Genomic DNA, 8,384 nt, shown 5'->3' with positions numbered 1-8,384 from the left:
CCTGTCCTTGGAGTACCAAGTAACAGTGGGGCATGAGCTGTTCATCATGGGCTGAGTTTATCTAATCCACCAAATCATAAAGCTGAATACGTGCAGCTTGCATTGCATAACAGCTATAAGAATAAACTCGCTCAGGTCCAGAAGGTACAAAAAATTGCCTGGGTCAGCGGCTCAAACTCCAATGGTATCCACTCCTACTTTTTTGCTACCTCTCCCTCAACTCACAACTATGGCTTCATAGTGAGCTCCCTCTGCTTACTTAATAGACGATGAAGAAAAATCAATCTATCGTTTACAGAAGAGTCATCAGATGGAAAGGTATGACCACTGCACTAAGTTCAACCCAGAAATGGACCCAGAAGACAGTAGTGAAGGGAAAACCTCCCAGTAGACAAATTTTAGCCAATCTAGTTGTCTGCTTTGCATTGGAGGCAAGATGACTTAGGGTATGGCTCTACAAGGACTAATGGGTAATGGGTAATAGATTGTGTGGTTGGTCAGGAACTTTGGTCAAAGCCAGAAGACTGGTGACCAGGAAGTCTGGGAAAGAGGTAATGTGGACAGAAGTCCCAGAATGGGTGCCACGTGGAGATACTCATGTATCATGCACATTCCCATTAGAGTCACCCACTGCAGAGGAGGCTTTCAATGATCTGGCTGATGAAATAATAAATTCCTCCTGTGAATATCAGCCAGCTTGTTTTCCCCCCACCCAATCCTTCCTCAGTAGGTACCCACCACTAGGGCTTATATGGATGCCATTACCATTGGTTCCCAAACTGCTAAATACCAGCAATAACCAACATTGAATTCCTGACATTGCAGCATCCACAGGAACCAGCAAGCCCCCTGGAAATAGGTTGATGCTAACTTTGTATCACTCCTTCATGAGGAGGCTATCAATTTGTCCTCTTAAGAAAGGAATCTTTTGGAGTAACTAACAGGATTGTATTATTAAAACAAACAAACAAACAACAACAACAACAAAAGAACAAGCACAAAGAGTTGAGTCCTATTCCAGATACAGACTTGTTTTCCCTACTTTCACTACTTCTGCCAGTCCCACTGTTTGAAGATTTCCAGAATGCCCTATTTATTGTCATGGTAACCCCCACAACACCATCTCCAACCAAGGAACTCATAATAACAAAAGGCCTGTGGCACTGAGTTTATGTCCAGAGAATCCACTGGTCTTACGCTGTGCCTATCGCTCAGTTGCAACTGTGTGGGTGGATCTGGGAAATGGCCCACTGAAAGCTCAGTTATGGCACTGAGTGGAGGACAGAACTCCGTGAGGCTGGGGTGCTCCCCTAGAGGATGTGGTAGATACTTTAAGCCAATGGCCAATATATAGTGCTGTTTCCCCTATAGTCAGAATACACAGGTTCCTGTTCTTTGATAGAGTATTCCTGGAGACTCAATTTATTTGCTCTGAGAGAGATGTCGGAGATTTGAAGAGAGTGGAGAAGGCAGGAAACAATCGTTTAGGAGTAGAATGGCTGGGTCATATGGGAGACATATGTCAAGAAGCTGCCAAGCCTTTTTCAGTATTCACTCTGCATTCCTGCCAGTGCTTGGGTTGGTCAGTTTTCTTGATTTTAGCCAACATAATGGGTGTGAGCTGGGTCCTTTTATTCAATATTTTTATTGTAGTAAAATACAGATAACATAAAATTTATCATCTTAACCATTTTTTAAGGCAAAGTCTCACTCTATCTCCCAGACTGGGGTGAGGTGGTGCAATCATAGCTCACTACAACCTTGAACTCCTGGGGTCAAGGAGTCCTCCCACCTCAGCCTCCTGAGTAGTTAGGACTACAGGCATGTGCCACCAGGCTTGGCTAACTTTTTAAAAATGTTCTTAGAGACAGAGTGTCACTCTGTTGCCTGGGCTGGTGTCCAACTCCTGGCCCCAAGAGATCTTTCCACCAAGGCCTCCCAAAGTGCTGGGATTACAGGCAGGAGCCATGGTAAGTGTTTTCTCTCAACCACTTTTTCTTTTTTCTTTTTTTGAGACAGAGTCTTGCTCTGTCAGCTAGGCTGGAGTGTAGTGGCATGATCTCGGCTCACTGCAACCTCCATCTCCTGGCCTAAGCAATTCTCCTGCCTCAGCCTCCCAAGTAGCTGGGATTACAGGCGTGTGCCACCATGCCTGGCTAATTTTTGTATTTTTAGTAGAGTCGGAGTTTCTCCATGTTGGCCAGGCTGGTCTTGAACTCCTGAGCTCAGGTAATCTGCCCACCTTGGCCTCCCAATGTGCTGGAATTACAGGCATGAGCCACCATGCCCAGCCTCCGTCACTTTTAAGAGAGAACACATCTTGATTTCACTCCATTGTAAGCTAAAGCATCCTACTGGCCAGGTTGGGCTTCTCATGCTGCTGAATTCATAGGTGTTGAAGGCGGTCACCATACTTCTTAGGTTGATTGATCCCAGTTACCAAGGGGAATTAGCTGCTGCTGTGGAATAGGGGTAAAGAGGGTTCTATCTGGACCAGAGGACTTGCTGGGGTACCTCATAGTTCTTCCTGTCCAATAGTGATGGCCACAGTGGTAACCCCATAAAGATAGGGCTGCTAAGGGCCAGGTGCGGTGGCTTATGCCTATAATCCCAGCACTTTGGGAGGCCAAGGCGGGCAGATCATGAGGTCAGGAGATCGAGACCATCCTGGCTAACATGATGAAACCCCGTCTCTACTAAAAATACAAAAGAGATTGCACCACTGCACTCCAGCCTGGCCGACAGAGCAAGACCGTCTCAAAAAAGAGAGAGAGAGAGACAGAAAGAGAGAAAGAAATAAAGAGAGAGAGAGAGAGAGAGAGGGAGGGAGGGAGGGGGAGAGAGAGAGAGAGAGAGAAAGAAAGAAAGAAAGAAAGAAAGAAAGAAAGAAAGAAAGAAAGAAAGAAAGAAAGGAAGGAAGGAAGGAAGGAAGAAAGAGTATAGGGAGAGTGATCAATTATGAGAAGCTTTGGATGCTGTGATAACGTCAGCTATACGAGGCATTGGGCAAGTTACCTAACCTCCCTTACCCTCAGTGTCATCACCTACGGAATAAGGGCAATCATCAGACCTGCCTTTTTATTAGTAGATAAAAAGCCTCCAGTATTTCAATGTAGGTTCTTTCTATTTTCCCTAAGTGTTGGCTTGTCTGAGAAATAAAGAGAAAGAGTACAAAGAGAGAAATTTTACAGCTGGACCTCCCGGGGTGTCATCACATATTGGTAGGACTGTGATGGCGACCCCAAGCCGCAAAACCAGCAAGTTTTTATTAGGGATTTTAAAAGGGGAGGGGATGTATGAACAGGGAATAGGTCACAAGGATCACATGCTTCAAAGGGCAATAAAGATCACAAGGCAAGGCAAGATTAGAATTACTGATGAGGGTCTGTATCTCACTGTGCATGCATTGTCTTGATAAACATCTTAACAGGAAACAGGGTTCGAGAGCAGACAACTGGTCTGACTAGAATTTACCAGGCTGGAATTTCCCAATCCTGAGGGTACTGCAGGAGACCAGTGCATATTTCAGTCCTTATCTCAACCACATAAGACAGACACTCCCAGAGCAGCCGTCTATAGCCCTACACCCAGGAATGCATTCCTTCCCCAGGGTCTCAATTATTAATATTCCTTGCTGGGAAAAGAATTCAGCAATATTTCTCCTACTCGCTTTCTGCAAGAAGAAAAATATGGCTCAATTCTGCCCGACCCCACAGGCAGTCAGACCTTATGGTTATCTTTCCTTGTTCCCTGAAAATCGCTGTTATTCTGTCCTTTTTCAGGGTGCACTGATTTCATACTGTTCAAACATACATGTTTTACAAACAATTTGTACAGTTAACACAATCATCACAGGGTCCTGAGGTGACATACATCCTCAGCTTATGAAGATGATGGGATTAAGAGATTAAAGTAAGACAGGAGTAAGAAATTATAGAAGTATTAATTTTGGAAACTGATAAATGTCCATGAAATCTTCACAATTTATGTTCTTCTGCCACGGCTTCAGCCGGTCCCTCTGTTCGGGATCCCTGACTTCCCACAACACCTTTTGGAGTGCCTGTGAAGATCAACGTAAAGAATACACATAAAGCACTTAACAAAGTGATGGCCACAGCCAGGCACTGACAAATGTGAGCTGATTATTGCTAGGGATGGTGGCTCACGGCAAGATTTTAAGCAAGGAAGTGATCAGGGCCGATTTGGTAGTTGAAGAAGTTACACTGGAGGAAATGTAGAGAAGCGATGAGGTTTGTTAGAGGCCACATGAAGTGCAGCAAGACTAGAGACAGGAATACCAGTAAGGAGACTACTGCACCAGTCTTAGCAAAATAATAAATAAATAAAATACAATTATGAGGATCACCCCAATAAGGAATTAAACTAAAAAAGAGGAAGACAGGGAATACAAGAAACAAGAGTTCTGATGCAACATCTGGGACCTATAGATAGTTGTGTTTTGCTGAAGCATCGAATGTGAGGCTGCTCCTCCCCAGTTCCACCCTTCCATTGACTGAGATCCACAGAGAATCCTCCTACATTTCTCTCTCTGCTACCTCCCCCATCTTAATTCCTGATCATTTGGCTTTTTATTTTTTTATTTTTTGGTTTTTTGTTTGTTTGTTTGTTTTTTGTTTTTGTTTTGTTTTGTTTTGTTTTGTTTTTGAGACAGAGTCTCACTCTGTTGCCCAGGCTGGAGTATACAGTCATGATCCTGGCTCACTGCAACCTCTGCCTCCCAGGTTCAAATGATTCTCCTGCCTCAGCCTCCCAAGTAACTGGGAGTATAGGCACACACCATCACACCCAGCTTACTTTTGTATTTTTAGTAGAGACAGGGTTTCATCATGTTAGCCAGGCTGGTCTTGAACTCCTGATCGCAAGTGATCTGCCCTCCTCAGCCTCCCAAAGTGCTGGGATTATAGGCATTAGCCACCACACCTGGCCAATTCCTGATAATTTGAATGTCCATGTAGAGGATCCTTCCAGGACCCTGGTCTCTCAATTCCTACCCTCCTCTCATCCAATGAGCCTGCCCTTTATTCCCTCTTTGCATCTCATCTCCCTAGCCTTACCCTAGACCTCATCATTACCAATGACTGCAGCCTTTCCACACCAAAATCATCGTTTCACACCTGCTCTTCCCCTCAAACCTCCAAAATCTCCTCCCCTATCATCACACTCAGTTGATAATTTTGCTTCCTATTTCACTGAAGAAATAGCAGCTGTCAGAAGAGAACTTCCACACACTCCCACAACTACACCTCACACCCACCTGTTTGGTGCCCATATACAGTTCCTTCCCCACGTTCTCTGTCAAGTCATCCCCACAGACCCTGATTTCATGGGTCTGAGGTGTACCCATGGTGATTTTTAAGTGCTCTCCAGGAGATTTTTAATATACATCCCAAATTCAAAACTGCTGCTATAGATGAATGGCCCCTGCTTTTGTCTCCAGCTTACTCAAGAAAACTACCCCAGCTATGGTCTTCTCCCTCCCCAGCATCATCAACATTTCCCTCTACTGGCTCATTCCCAACAGCTCACAAACATGCTGTTAATTTCCCCACTTTAAAGAAACCTTTGCAACCCCATTTCTCCCTCCAACTCCTCTTCACAATAAAACTGCCCTAACAGGCTGTCTCTAGTTGTTGTCTATAATTCATCTTCTCCCCTTCTGGCTTTGCCCTACAGACCCATCAAAACTTTCACCAAGGTCAACAAATGACCTCCTCATTGCTACAGGCAACAGCCAAGTCTCAGTCTTCAACTTACTTGGCCACCTGCAACACGTGAAATGGTTGATCACTCTTCTCCCTAAAATGCTTCCTCTAGAGTTGGTTTCTAAGATGCCACATTCTTCTCTCGGGTCCTTCTCAGCCTCCTTTCCTGGCTTTTCCCTGTATCTGACCTCCTAGTGTTGAAATACTCTAGGACTCAGGCTTTGGGCCTCTTCTCTTTCAATGTTCATTCCCTTGGTGAACTCACCCAGTCTCATGGCATAAACTACCAGCTAAATGTTGACTCCTAAAAGCAGATTTCCAGCTTAAGCTCCAGCCTCCTACATCCAAGTGCCAGTTTGACATCTCTTTTGGATGTCCAATAAGCATCTCAAACTTATCCTCTCAACCTTCCTCATGTAAGTAACTGCAGTCCCATGCTTCCAGCTGGGATCAGGCCATATCTTTAGGGCCATCCTACCTTCTGTCTGTCTTTCACACCCATGGGCAATCTGAGAGCAAATCCCACTGGCTCTAATTTGAAAATATACTCAGAATCCAACCTTCTATTCAAAACATACTCAGAATCCAATCCATCTTATTCAAACCAGCCATTGCCTCCTACCTGATTGATGGCACTATCCTCCTAACCGGTCTCCCTGCCTTGAGTTAAGGGCCATAGACTGTGTCCCTCACAGTCTATGCTCAGTATGGCAGCAGATTGTCCCACTTACATGAATATCAGATCATGTCTATACTTGCTCAAAATCCTGCAATGGCTTCCTGTCTGATTCAGAGTGAAGGATAAAGTTTGTTTTCTTTTTTGAGATGGAGTCTTGCTCTGTCATCCAGGCTAGAGTGCAGTGGCGCGATCTTGGCTCACTGCAAGCTCCATCTCCTGGGTTCACGCCATTCTCCTGCCTCAGCTGCCCCAGCAGCTGAGACCACAGGCGCACACTGCCACACTGGGCTAATTTTTTGTATATTTAGTAGAGATGGGATTTCACCGTGTTAGCCAGGATGGTCTCAATCTCCTGACCTTGTGATCTGCCCACCTCGGCCTCCCAAAGTGCTGGGATTACAGGCATGAGCCACCGTACCCAGCTGGGACAAAGTCTTTAAATACCCCCACAAAGTCCTGCACAACCCATCCTCTTCACTGCCCCCTACACATTGAGGCCATTATCTCTCTGACCTCACTGTCCATCAGTCACATTGCTGTTCCTTTAACACAGACCCTGAAAATCAAGGGACCTTGTACTTCGTTCCCCTCCTCCACCTATACTGAACTTTTCAGCTCCCATCCTTCAGTTAAATTTTTTATGTGGGGATAATTGTAGATCCACATGCAGTTGTAAGAAATAATGCAGAGATGTGTGTCTTTTGTCCAGTGTCCCCAACAGTAACATCTTGCAAAACTATAGCACAATATCACAAGGAGGAGAGTTGTGTTGGTTTCCTATGGCTGCTGTAACAAATTACCACAAACTGGGTGGCTGAAAACAAGATAAATCTATGCTGTCATAGTTCTGGAGGTAAGAAGCTTGAAGTCAAGGTATAGGCAGGGCTGTGCTTCCTCCAGAGACTCCAAAGGGAATCTGTTCCTTGCTCTTCTAGCATCTGGCAGCTGATCTAATCCATCTTTCTGTGCTCCACCTTCCCATCACCTTTTCCTGTGGGTCAGGGTGTGTGTGTGTGTGTGTGTGTGTGTATGTGTGTGTGTGTGTGTGAAATCCCTCACAACACTGGTGATGCCATTTAGGGCCCACCCAGATAATCCAGGATAATCTGCTCTCCAAATCCTTAAGTTAATTATATCTGCAAAGACTTTTTTTCCAGATAAAGTAACATTTAGATGTCCTGGGGATTAGGATGTGGACATATTTTTGGGAGCCATTATCAGCCCAGCACAAGAGTGAAGATTCTGGATGTTTCCATCGCCATGAGAGCTCCTTAGACTGCCCTCTCATAGCCACACCCACTTCCCTCCTACCCCGTCCCCTCCTTAACTCCTGGCAAGCATTGATGCGGTCTCCATCTCTCTAATTTTGCCATTTCAAGAGTGTTATGTAAATGGAATCATTGAGTATGTAACATTTTGAGATTGGCTTTTTTTCACTCAAAATAGCTTTTTCACACTTTCAGTTAACTCAAAAAATGGAAATAATTTTTAAATTATTTGGGAGTTCCCCTGTGTGGCTGTGTTTTGTTTCTTTTTATTACTTAGTAGTATGCAGTGGTATGAGTGTGCAACAGTTTGTTTAACCATTTACCCGTTGAAGGAATTTAAGTTGTTTCCAATTTTGGCTATTAGAAATAAAGCTGATCTGAACATTGGTATGTAGATTTTTGGGAGAACATGAGTTTTCTTTTTTTCTGGGATAAATGCCCAAGAGTACAATTGCTGGGTTAAGTGCATGTTTGGTTTTATAAGAAACTGCCTAACTGTTTTCCAGAGTGTACCAATTTGCATTCCCACCAGCAATGTATGAGTGATTCAGTTTCTCCACATCCTCGCCAGCGTTTGCTGTTGTTACTGGTTTCTATTTTAGCCATTCTGAGAGGTGTGTAGTGTAACAGCTGCTGATGTTGAACATCTTTTCAAAGGCTTATTTGCCATCTGTATGTCCTTTATGGTGTAAGTCTATATGTGTTTTTTGCTCA

The sequence above is a fragment of the Macaca mulatta genome, chromosome 3 (assembly GCF_049350105.2).
Source record: "Macaca mulatta isolate MMU2019108-1 chromosome 3, T2T-MMU8v2.0, whole genome shotgun sequence".
NCBI lineage: Eukaryota > Metazoa > Chordata > Mammalia > Primates > Cercopithecidae > Macaca > Macaca mulatta.
This window is presented reverse-complemented; position numbering follows the sequence as displayed.